Source organism: Sapajus apella, unplaced genomic scaffold (genome assembly GCF_009761245.1).
Source record: "Sapajus apella isolate SASKATOON/1434 unplaced genomic scaffold, GSC_monkey_1.0 scaffold37, whole genome shotgun sequence".
NCBI classification, from domain to species: Eukaryota; Metazoa; Chordata; class Mammalia; order Primates; family Cebidae; genus Sapajus; species Sapajus apella.
In genome coordinates, this window is record NW_022436977.1 from 12,140,305 (window position 1) to 12,152,532 (window position 12,228).

The following is a 12,228-nucleotide window of genomic DNA, read 5'->3' on the forward strand; positions in this document are numbered from 1 at the left end:
AGACATTTGTCATTTCTTAGTTTAGATACTCAGAGGCATCCTCCCAAGGGTTCGAATATACAGGAAAGAAGTATTATCTCAACTGCCATGTCTACACAACAAAAGACTGAAATCATTTCAGATTTGCCCACAATTTGAAGAATCCCAGAGCAACTACTAGATGTTCCAAGTGGTAGTGATGGGGCAGATGACAAAAGACAGAAATTATGAGCCCCCAAGCCACCTGAGTTCTGTCATTTTCAAAAGCTTTATTTTACTGACTCTATTTGGGAAAAAAAAAAAACCCGTTTGAAAATTATATGCACCAACGTCTACTCATTCCCAAAATTGCACTTATTTTAGGAATTGTACTCATTCCCAAAATGACCAATATATGTGCTGGGACAGAATCAAAGAGCTTAGAATTAGTGAGGTTGACAGAAAAGTTAAATTTTAAAAAGATGCTCCTGGATAGCCAAACATGTAAAAATTCTTGGAGGGTGGTGTGCGCAGGGAGGGCATAGAAGCTCTGCACCCTTTCTCCCATACTTCACCCTACACATGTCTTCATCCATATCCTTTGCAATATCCTTTATAGTAAACAATCAAGAGCTGCACAGTAAGACTCTACTGCAGAGATTTCCCAGGAGACTTGAATAGAAGCATCAGCAAAACTGAAGGAGTAATGCCTGTCCATATATCCAAGAATAGATCCATCCTGAATCTATTTTGACAAGTCAGCCAGCAGTCCAGAAAAACCCAAGGTGTTATCCATGTACCTGGCAGAGCCTCACATCAAAACATGAACTGCACTCCTTCTCATCTTATGGATAGCTAAAGGAGATGGGAGGTGGATTTGTTGATTGGCCTCAAGTTGCACCCAACCACTTGGGCCAGGACTCAGCCCTCATTGCCAAGCAATGAGGTTTGAGGTTTGCTCCCATGATATACCCTAGCCTGCCACCAAGACACTCATCCTGGTCACTTCAACCTCTGGCTCATGGTTGTGCTGGTGTGAGTGCAAACCCAGCTCTCTGCCTGTCAAACATATGTGTGGTCAGGACAGCAAATCAAGCATTCAGGAACCCAGCAAGAGGTCTTCCCAGATTATCAAACAGACTTTCCAGAACTTCCCAAAGATGCTGAGACTTAGCTTCTTTCAGATCCCACCTTCAAAGAGAATCAGTGACGGGACCTGGAACCACCCAGATTCTCAAGCTTCCTCTGGTGAAAATGGACATAGACCCAACCCACAGGGACACCATCCCAGATGCTGACGATGGACCTCCTGCCTCCATGACAGACCTTGCCCAAGTCCCATCAAAGCCCACACTGTCCCCAAACTCCACTGTCCAGGCATATTCTAGGACAGCCCCTCAGAATTGTCTTGTTAGGATGTGACAAGGGATGGTGGAGCTCCAGTGAGATTCATTCTGCATCTCATTCAGAATGCAGAATGAATGCCTCATCTCTCCCTCCTGGGAGGTCTGTACCTGCTGGTCAGAGCCCTCACCCCTGAGTGGGCTTGATCCAGGTCCCAGGAAGTGGCCCCTAAGAGGACCTTCTAGTATCTTCCTCCTCTGAGGAGAGTGCCCAAGAATGAGACCCTCTACACTAGGGAATACATGGCTTCAAGTCTCATGTTACTTGGTTGACTGATGAACTGATGCTCCAAGAAAGGAAAAGATGCAGGAGACATCCTGTGTCCAGAGCATTATGTTTCTCAGCCATGGTGCCTGTGCAAATGGTGGAACACGCAGAGAAACTGCCTAATAAAATTATGTCAGTTCAAGTTTAATATACACGGAGCTTATAATGTCATAGAAAAATGTTGTTACTTAATTTTATAAGAAAAATGGGTGGCTCTCTGCTCCTCCTGTTCGCCAGACAGCCACACCTAGTCTCCCATCGCCAGCCACATCCCTGAGACACCATGGGGAAGGTGAAGGTCGGAGTTAATGGATTTGGTCGTATTGGGCGCCTGGTCACCAGGGCTGCTTTTAACTCTGGTAAAGTGGATATTGTCGCCATCAATGATCCCTTCATTGACCTCAACTACATGGTCTACATGTTCCAGTATGATTCCACCCATGGCAAATTCCATGGCACTGTCAAGGCTGAGAACAGGAAGCTTGTTATCAATGGAAATCCCATCACCATCTTCCAGGAGCGAGATCCCTCCAAAATCAAGTGGGGCGATGCTGGTGCTGAGTACGTGGTGGAGTCCACTGGCATCTTCACCACCATGGAGAAGGCTGGGGCTCACTTGCAGGCGGGAGCCAAAAGGGTCATCATATCTGCCCCTTCTGCTGATGCCCCCATGTTCGTGATGGGCGTGAACCATGAAAAGTATGACAACAGCCTCAAGATCGTCAGCAATGCCTCCTGCACCACCAACTGCTTAGCGCCCCTGGCCAAGGTCATCCATGACAACTTTGGTATCGTGGAAGGACTCATGACCACTGTCCATGCCATCACTGCCACCCAGAAGACCGTTGATAGACCCTCCGGGAAACTGTGGCGTGATGGCCGTGGGGCTCTCCAGAACATCATCCCTGCCTCTACTGGAGCTGCCAAGGCCGTGGGCAAGGTCATCCCTGAGCTGAACGGGAAGCTCACTGGCATGGCCTTCCGTGTCCCCACTGCCAACGTGTCAGTGGTGGACCTGACCTGCTGTCTGGAAAAACCTGCCAAATATGAAGACATCAAGAAGGTGGTGAAGCAGGCGTCGGAGGGCCCCCTCAAGGGCATCCTGGGATACACTGAGCACCAGGTGGTGTCCTCTGACTTCAACAGCGACACCCATTCTTCCACCTTTGATGCTGGGGCTGGCATTGCCCTCAACGACCACTTTGTCAAGCTCATTTCCTGGTATGACAACGAATTTGGCTACAGCAACAAGGTGGTGGACCTCATGTCCCACATGGCCTCCAAGGAGTAAGACCCCTGGACCACCAGCCCCAGCGAGAGCACAAGAGGAAGAGAGGCCCTCACTGCTGGGGAGTCCCTTCCACAGAGTCCCCCACCACACTGAATTGCCCCTCCTCACAGTTTCCATGCAGACCCCTTGAAGAGGGAGGGGTCTAGGGAGCCCCACCTTGTCATGTACCATCAAAAAAGTCCCCTGTGCTCAGCCAAAAAAAAAAAAAGAAAGAAAGAAAAATGGGTTAAATTTAATGAGGGCATTAAAATATAATTTTAATAGAAAGATATGAAAAAAGATATGAAAATTATCTGTACTTGGTATATAAATCACTGAATTTTGGGTAACTCTGTAAAAACCAACTATGGGTGTGAAACGGGGTCTGCTATTTATTTATAAGACGCCTACTTCCAAATCTTTGCTGTTTTTAAGCAATGCCTGCTAAAATGTTTGATTCTGAAGAAGCATTTCCATGGAAACCTTAAAGAGATTTTGCTAATTTTGGATTCAAATCATTATAAAATTGTTTGGTTGTTTTATGTCACTGTTAACCAAATGCTCCTACAGATAGCATATTGCACATGTGTTTTGACTTTCTCTTTCACCTGTGGTCAATTTTCCTTCATTTCTTTCATCAATTTTTGCTTTGATAAAAGACACGTTGTAGCTACTAGGTGCTCTATGGTTCTGTACTTTGTTAGAAATACAAATTCTTCGGCAAAACCCAGATCTATGTTATCAAAATCTGGATGTTAAATATTTCCAAGTGATTCACATACAAATTAACAAGTTTAAAGTGAAGTAATCCAATTCTTAAAAGGGAAAAAGATTATATGGTTGTACTAATTTATCAAAAAGATTAAAATCATACATTTCAATGCATATACATCTTTTCTCACAAAAATATTTATTTTATGTATTTATTTATTTTTATTTTACTTTAGGTGCATACTATATCTGGCATTTCTCCCCATGTTATCCCTCCCCACCCTCCCCACCCCCAGCTGTCTCTCCCATACCCACCCCCGCCAATTGCCCCCAGTGGGTGTTGCTCCTCTCCCTCAGTCCACATGTTCTCACTATTCAACACCCACCTATGAGTGAGAACATGTGGTATCTGGCTTTCTGTTCTTGTGTCAGTTTGCTGAGAATGATGGTTTACAGATTCATCCAAGTCCCTACAAAGGACATGAACTAATCATTTTTTATGGCTGCATAGAATTCCATGGTGTATATGTACCACATTTTCTTTGTCCAGTCTATCATTGATGGGCGTTTGGGTTGGCTCCAGGTCTTTGCTATTGTACACAGGGCTGCAATGAACATTCGTGTATAAGTGCCTTTATAGTAGAATGATTTATAGTTCTTTGGGTATATACCCAGTAATGGGATTGCTGGGTCAAATGGAATTTCTATTTCTAGTTCCCTGAGAAATCACCACACCATCTTCCACAATGGTTGAACCAATTTATACTCCCACCAACTGTGTAAGAATGTTCCCATTTCTCCACATCCTCTCCAGCATCTGTTGACTCCAGATTTTTTAATGATCGCCATTCTAACTGGCATGAGATGGTATCTCAATGTGGTTTTGATTTGCATTTCTCTAATGACCAGTGATGATGAGCATTTTTTCATATATTTGTTGGTCTCATGTATGTCTTCTTTTGTAAAGTGTCTGTTCATATCCTTTGCCCACTTTTGAATGGGGTTGTTTTTTTCTTGTATATCTGTTTTAGTTCTTTGTAGATTCTGGATATTAGCCCTTTGTCAGATGGGTAGATTGCAAAAATTTTTTCCCATTCTGTTGGTTGCCGGTTCACTCTAATGATGGTTTCTTTTGCTGTACAGAAGCTCTGAAATTTAATTAGATCCCATTTGTCTATCTTGTCTTTTATTGCCATTGCTTTCGGTGTTTTAGTCCTGAAGTCCTTGCCTATGCCTATGTCCTGGATGGTTTTGCCTATGTTTTCTTTTAGAGTTTTTATGGTGTTAGGTTTTATGTTTAAATATTTAATCCATCTGGAGTTAATTTTAGTGTAAGGTGACAGGTAGGGGTCCAGTTTCTGCTTTCTGCCAATGCTAGCCAGTTTTCCCAACACCATTTATTAAACATGGAGTCCTTTCCCCATTGCTTTTTTTTGTCAGGTTTGTCAAATATCAGATGGTTGTAAATGTGTGGTGTTGCTTCTGAGGCCTCTGTTCTGTTCCACTGGTCTATGTCTCTGTTTTGGTACCAGTACCATGCTGTTTTGACTACTGTAGTCTTGTAGTATAGTTTGAAGCCTGGCAGTGTGATGTCTCCAGCTGTGTTCTTTTTGCTTAGGATTGTCTTGGCTATGTGGGCTCTCTTGTGATTTCATATGAAGTTTAAAGCAGTTTTTTCCAGTTCTGTGAAGAAGGTCATTGATAGCTTGATGGGGATAGCATTCAATCTACAGATTACTTTGGGCAGTATGGCCATTTTCACGATATTAATTCTTCCTAACCATGAGCATGGAATGTTTTTCCATCTGTTTGTGTCCTCTCTTATTTTGTTGAGCAGTGGTTTGTAGTTCTCTTTAAAGAGGTACTTTACATCCTTTGTTAATTGTATTCCTAGGTATTTTATTCTCTTTGTACCAATTGTGAATGAGAGTTCTCTCTGGATTTGACTCTCTGTTTGTCTGTTATTGGTATACAGGAATGCTTGTGATTTCTGCACATTGATTTTGTATCCTGAGACTTTGCTGAAGTTGCTTCAGTCTGAGAAGATTTTGGGCTGAGACAATGGGGTCTTCCAGATATACAATCATGTCATCTGCAAATAGAGACAGTTTGATTTCCTCCTTTCCTAATTGAACGCCTTTTATTTCTTTTTATTGCCTGATTGCTCTGGCTAGAAATTCCAATACTATATTGAATAGGAGTGGTGAGAGAGGGCATTGTAGTCTAGTGCCTGATTTCAAAGGGAATTCTTCCAGCTTTTGCCTATTCAGTATGATATTGGCTGTGGGTTTGTCATATATAGCTTTTATCATTTTATGATACATTCCATCAATACCCAGTTTATTGAGAGTTTTTAGCATGAAGGGCTGTTAAATTTTATCAAAGGCCTTCTCTGCATCTATTGAGATAATCATGCGGTTTTCGTCTTTGGTTCAGTTTATGTGATGGATTACGTTTATGGATTTGCATATGTTGAACCATCCTTGCATCCCCAGGATGAAACCTACTTGATCGCGATGGATAAGCTTCTTGATGTGCTGTTGCAATCTGTTTGCCAGTATTTTATTGAAGGTTTTTGCATCAATGTTCATCATGGATATTGGACTGAAGTTTTCTTTTTAGTTGAGTCTCTGCCTGGTTTTGGTACCAGGATGATGTTGGTCTCATAAAATCAATTAGGGAGGATTCCCTCCTTTTGTATTGTTTGATACAGTTTCAGAAGGAATGGAAACAGCTCCTCTTTGTACATCTAGTAGAATTTGGTGGTGAACTTGTCTGGACCTGGTCTTTTTTTTGGTTGGTAGGCTATTGATCGCTGCCTCTACTTCAGCCCTTATTATTGGTCTATTCAGGGTTTCAACTTCCTCCTGGTTTAGTCTTGGTAGAGTACAAGTGTCTAGGAATTTATCCATTTCTTCCTAGTTTACTGGTTTATGTGCATAGAGCTGTTTCTAGTAATCTCTGATGGTAGTTTGTATTTCTGTGGGATTAGTGGTGATATCCCCTTTATCACTGTTTAATGCATCTGTTTGATTCTTCTCCCTTTTCTTTTATATTAATCTGGCTAGCGGTCTGTCTATTTTGTTTATCTTTTCAAAAAACCAGCTCACGGATTTATTGAATTTTTGAAGGGTTTTTTTTTTTTTGGTCTCTATCACCTTCAGTTCTGCTCTGATCTTAGTTATTTCTTGTCTTCTGCTAGCTGTTTTTTTTGTTTGTTTGTTTGTTTTGTTTTTTGTTGTTTTTTTTTTAATCTTCTCCTCTAGCTCTTTCAACTTTGATGACAGGGTGTCTATTTCAGATCTTTCCTTGTTTCTCATGTGGGCACTTATTGCTATAAATTTCCCTCTCGACACTGCTTTAAAGGTGTCCCAGAGATTCTGGTAAGTTATGTCTTCATTCTGATTGGTTTCAAAGAACATCTTTATTTCTGCCTTCATTTCATTGTTTATCCAGTTGACACTCAGAAGCAAGGTGTTCAGTTTCCAAGTGGTTGTGCAGGTTTGAGTGTGTTTCTTAATCCTAAGTTCTACTCTGATTGCGCTGTGGTCTGATAAACTGTCATGATTTCCATTCTTTTGCATTTGCTAGGGAGTGATTTGCTTCCAATGATGTGGTCAATTTTAGAGTAAGTGCAATGTGGTGCTGAGAAAAATGTACATTCTGTGGATTTGAGTTGGAACGTTCTGTATATATCTATTAGGTCCACTTGGTCCAGCTCTGCATTCAAGTCCTGGAAGTCCTTATTAATTTTCTGTCTCATTGATCTCTCTAATATAGACAGTGAAGTGTTGAAGTCACCCGCTATTATTGTGTGGGAGTCTAAATCTTGTTTTAGGTTATTAAGAACTTGCTTTATGTATCTGGGTGCTCCTGTGTTGGGTGTGTATATATTTAGGATAGTTAGCTCTTTTTATTTGATTGATCCTTTTACCATTATGTAGTGTCCTTCTTTGTCTCTTTTAATCTTTGTTGGTTTGAAGTCCATTTTTTCAGAGATTAGGGTTGCAACCCCTGCTTTTTTGTTCTCCATCTGCTTAGTGAATCTTCTTCCATCCCTTTGAGTCTATGTGTGTCTTTGTATGTGAGATGGGTTTCCTGAATATAGCACACTGATGGCTCTTGTCTTTTTATCCAGTTTGCCAGTCTGTGTCTTTTGATTGGGGCATTTAGGCCATTTACATTCAATGTTAATATTATATGTGTGAATTTGATCCTGCTGGTTTTCTTTCCCGTTAGTTGACTCATTTTCTTCATTGCATTTTTGGTCTTTGCCAACTGGTTTGCTTTTGCAGTACCTGGTACTTGTTCCTTTCTGTGCTTAGCGTTTCTTTCAGGAGCTCTTGTAGATTCTGGGTTGAAAGCTCTTTTCTTTAAGGATGTTGAATATTGGCCCCCGCTCTCTTCTGGCTTGTAGGGTTTCTACCAAGAGATCTGCTGTGAGTCTGACTGGCTTCCCTCTGTGGGACACCTGACCTTTCTCTCTGGCTACCCTTAGAACTTTTTCCTTCATTTCAACCCTGGTGAATATGATGATTATGTGCCTTGGGGTTGCCCTCCTTGAGGAATATCTTTGTGGAGTTCCTGCATTTATTGAATTTGAATGTTGGACTGCCTTGCTAGGCTGGGGAGGTATTCCTGGATAAAATCCTGGAGCGTGTTTTCCAGCTTGGATTCATTCTCCCCATCATATTCAGGTACACCAGTCAAGCATAGATTAGGTCTTTTCACATAATCCCATATTTCTTGGAGGCTTTGTTATTTCTTTTCACTCTTTTTTCTCTTGTCTTGCCTTCTCTTTTTATTTTATTGAGTTGATCTTCAATCTTTGATATCCTTTCTTCTGCTTGTTCGATTCAGCTATTAAAACTTGTATTTGCTTCATGTAGTTCTCATGCTGTGTTTTTCAACTCCATCAAGTTATTTACGTTCTTCTCTAAGCTGGTTATTCTAGCTCGTATTTCGTCTAACCCTTTTCAAGGTTTTTCATTTCTTTGCATTGAGTTAGAACGTGTTCCTTTAGCTCAGAAAAGTTTATTATTATCCACTTCTGAAGCCTGTTTATGTCAAATCATCTCACTCTTTCTTGGTCATGTTGTGTTCCCGTGTTGTTGAGGAGTTGTGATCCCTTGAAGGAGAAGAGGTGTTCTGGTCTTTGATGGTTTCATCTTTTCTGCACTGTTTTTTTTCCCATCTTTGTGGGTTTAGCTGGCTGTGGTCTCAGGGAGCTGCTTGATGAAGTCACTTGTCTGCCTGTTGAGGCGCTACTGGGTTTCTAGGAACTCCTTCAGGTTACTAGGGAAGCTTCCTGTGTCTTTTTTGTTTACACTGTGGGTCTAGGTCCGTCTCTTCCACTGACATGGCAGAGCTGCTGGGGGGTCAAGAATACAGTCCTGTTGCTACGTAGGCTTCCTGTGTTTTTTGTTAAAACATGTAGCCCAGTCCCACCCCTCTAGTGGTGAATTGTGCCCTTCCTCCACTGGGTTGGATCATTCAGGGTTCAGCTTAGACTGTGGCACTGGCTGTACAACCTGCTAGAGTCAGAGCTTCAGCCCTCTGGGGTTTGTGGGGGATGGTAGGGACCCGCCCAGCCGCACCCAGCCGTCTCCCTCTTTCAGCTTCCTCTCTCTCTGGTCATGGGGTAGGGGTCCTCCCAGCTGCTCCTGCTTACAGCTCCCTCTATCTCTAGGCATGGGGAGGGGGCGATAGCTTGGTCCACAGGCTCTCCGGGCAGCCTTTTGGGCTTATGTGTCTGTTTAGGTCTGTGTGCCAATCCGGGACACCGTCCTGGATTATTATTCAACTCTGCACTTGTAATTCCCAGCCCTTGACTGGCAAAGATCCCCTGTTCTGTGTATTGCTGAGGCTTTGGGGGAAGTGCTGTATCTGGACCAGAGTGCCAGAGGGGGAGCCTCTGACTCGCTGGTCAGATGCACTTTCTTGGTGAAGCAGCACCCCTCCCCGCCTCAGTCTGCCATGTGTGGGCTTTGCTCACCATCAGACCAGGCCCATTGAAATGCATCTGGTACCTCAGTTGGAGCTAGGAGATCTCTGGATTCCTGCATCTCTCTCGCTGGGTGTTGTGTGCCAGAGTTGTGCCTATTTGGCCATCTTGAAGAGTCCCCAAGAATATTTTAAAAGAATAATAAAATGGGGGTGGTAGGGAATGGGTTAACATATAGATGAAATAAAAATGGCAAATGACTAATAGTTGTTGAGACTGGATGTCAGGTCTATTATACTCCTTTGTTTATTTTGCATATGTTTAAAATGTTCTGTAGTAAAACATATGTATAAAAAGATAAAGTTTTTCTACAACACTAGCTCTTAAGATTGTGGCTGCTTTTGGAGAGAAAGAAGAAAGAAAATGGTTGTCAGGGTCATGAAAAACGTTGATCCTACGCCATGGTTACAGAAAGTATTTGCCTTGCAATAATTCACTGAGCTCTGCATTAATGCTTTGTGCATATATTTCTGCATGCATGTTATTCCTCAATAAAAATTAAAATATTAAAAAAGAAAACAGTGATCACTCAATGTGAGGCCTATAATAGAAATCAAAGCAAAGGGGCATATAGAAACACATAACAGAATCACTAAAAATAAAAAGCCAAGGCTTTTGTGGTACTTACTGTAAGTTTGGCACTGCCCTATTAACTCATTTAATTCCCACAACAATCCTATGAGGTAAGTAGCATGACTATTCCCATTTTATATATTTGGAAATTGAGGCACAGAAGGTTAAGTGAGCTGCTCAAGGTCACACAGCTTAAGTGTAGCAGATCCAGGACTCAAACTTGAAAATCCTGCTGAACACCTCTGCTCCTCACTATGCTATCTGGAATATTGGACGGAAAGACCAAATTTTAAAAGATGGATGGGGATAAAATGTGATTTTAGAGAGTAGTTAGAATCATCAACATGAAATACCCCTTCCTTGTTTCTTAAATCCCTGAACTCATCTTGGTGCTGAACTTTTCCTGTTCTAGGAATTGAACAGGTAGAACTATTACTGAATTGCCATTTCCTAAATTAAGATAATATAAATAGCCACACTGATCAGGTGCACTGACTTCCATTACATTCCACCACTTCCCTAAATATCCCACAGCACAGAGAAAGAGTCTCCTAATAATTTATATCTCAGTCTTGTGCATTACTGCTGGCCACACTCCCACAAATAACACCAACATTGTAAGCAATTGGCACAGAGTCAGTGACGATATGTAAATTACTTGTAAAGTGAACTTGATCTTGTGTAATAAATGCTATTTGAATCTTAATTGGCTAACAATATTTTAATGCGGTAATTGAGGTCATGGAAGACGTAGTCTAAAGATAAAACCATCTATAACTGTCAATTTTAAGCAGGACTGCATTCCCCAGGTTTATAAAATACTCCAAGAAATTAAAAGGCAAATGCAATGCTTTATATATTCTAAGAATATGCACTAAAATATAAGTGTAAAAAGTACTGTAGGGCCATAAAAGGAATTTGGAAGATAATATCAAATGTTCTAAAATTCCTTGGTTATAGAATCAGTGATCCCTGACCTAGCAAATCTTTCTTTAATGAAATAAAAGGGCATTTCATTAGATTACATGGCCCCAGTTTAGTTCTTAACAATTTGGGGTACCTCCTCATCTCCATGTTTTCATAATTAATCATTAAGCCTCCTTTGTCTTCTCAAAAAAGCCTTCCATCAATTGCCTACCCAATCTTCTTTTTCCTCTTTGTAGTCCAAATCTCAGATCAAAATCAGGTTCAGCTTCTGTGAAACTGATCCTCCAATGTGAAATCATTTTCTAATGATAAAGTGCCAAAAGTGTTCTGCAAGTATAAGGTACTAGCTGAGTGTTATGATTATTATTATCCAGCTACTGCCACAGTGGTGGCCTTTGTTCTCCTGCATCTCTCCATCTACTCTGTCTTATGGTCTGTCATATTTCAGGGTTTAAACACTCTCTTCTTTTCAAGGACCTGAATGACTGGTGTTCTTTTTTCTACCCAGTTTTGCTTTCTATGAACTAAGCGAACCCTTCTCCAAATCCAGCATACCTGTGAGAAAAGAGCCAGGCTGGGCTCTGAATCAAGACACATGTCATAATTCCCCCTCCCACAGGTAGCCACATGACACCCTACTGATTGACTCCCACAGCTTGGCCAACCTCATGGGCAAGAAGATCTTCTGAAGGAAACCCAGTCACTAGAAGAGGGCTGAAAACAAAGCTTTATGTTATGCCCTTTGCTCAGAAACCTAAAATGTTGTCTTTTATCACATCAAGTCATAAGCTCTTTTGCAAGGCCTGTGGTCCCCTTAATATAACATGTCTAATCACTACTCATTATTTCTAGATTCTTGTCTCTTAAGGTATGTGCTCCATGATTCCATCCTTCTCTGCATCTCTTCCTGCTCCTCGCTTTCCAGATGAGTAATGCCCATTCTTCTTCCCGCCATCGTGTCCCTAGCCAGCTTTCCAGGCCAAGTTCGCATCCTGTCTTTGCAATGGAGCTTTGGACCACCTCACTGATCTCAGGTATTTCTTCACTTCTTGATTCAAATCCCTGAATTTGTCAGTTGTCTCTTCTACAGTTACCTTTGTCTTCTTCTGGGCTT

The 12,228-nt window shown here is 41.7% G+C and overlaps 1 pseudogene across 1 annotated transcript; it reads left to right on the forward strand.

The window, feature by feature from the left end:
- Positions 1-1,845: 1,845 nt before the first annotated feature.
- Positions 1,846-3,128, forward strand: LOC116564354 (annotated as a pseudogene). Its single transcript, XR_004274855.1, has one exon. The product of XR_004274855.1 is annotated as a glyceraldehyde-3-phosphate dehydrogenase pseudogene (transcript).
- Positions 3,129-12,228: the final 9,100 nt, after the last annotated feature.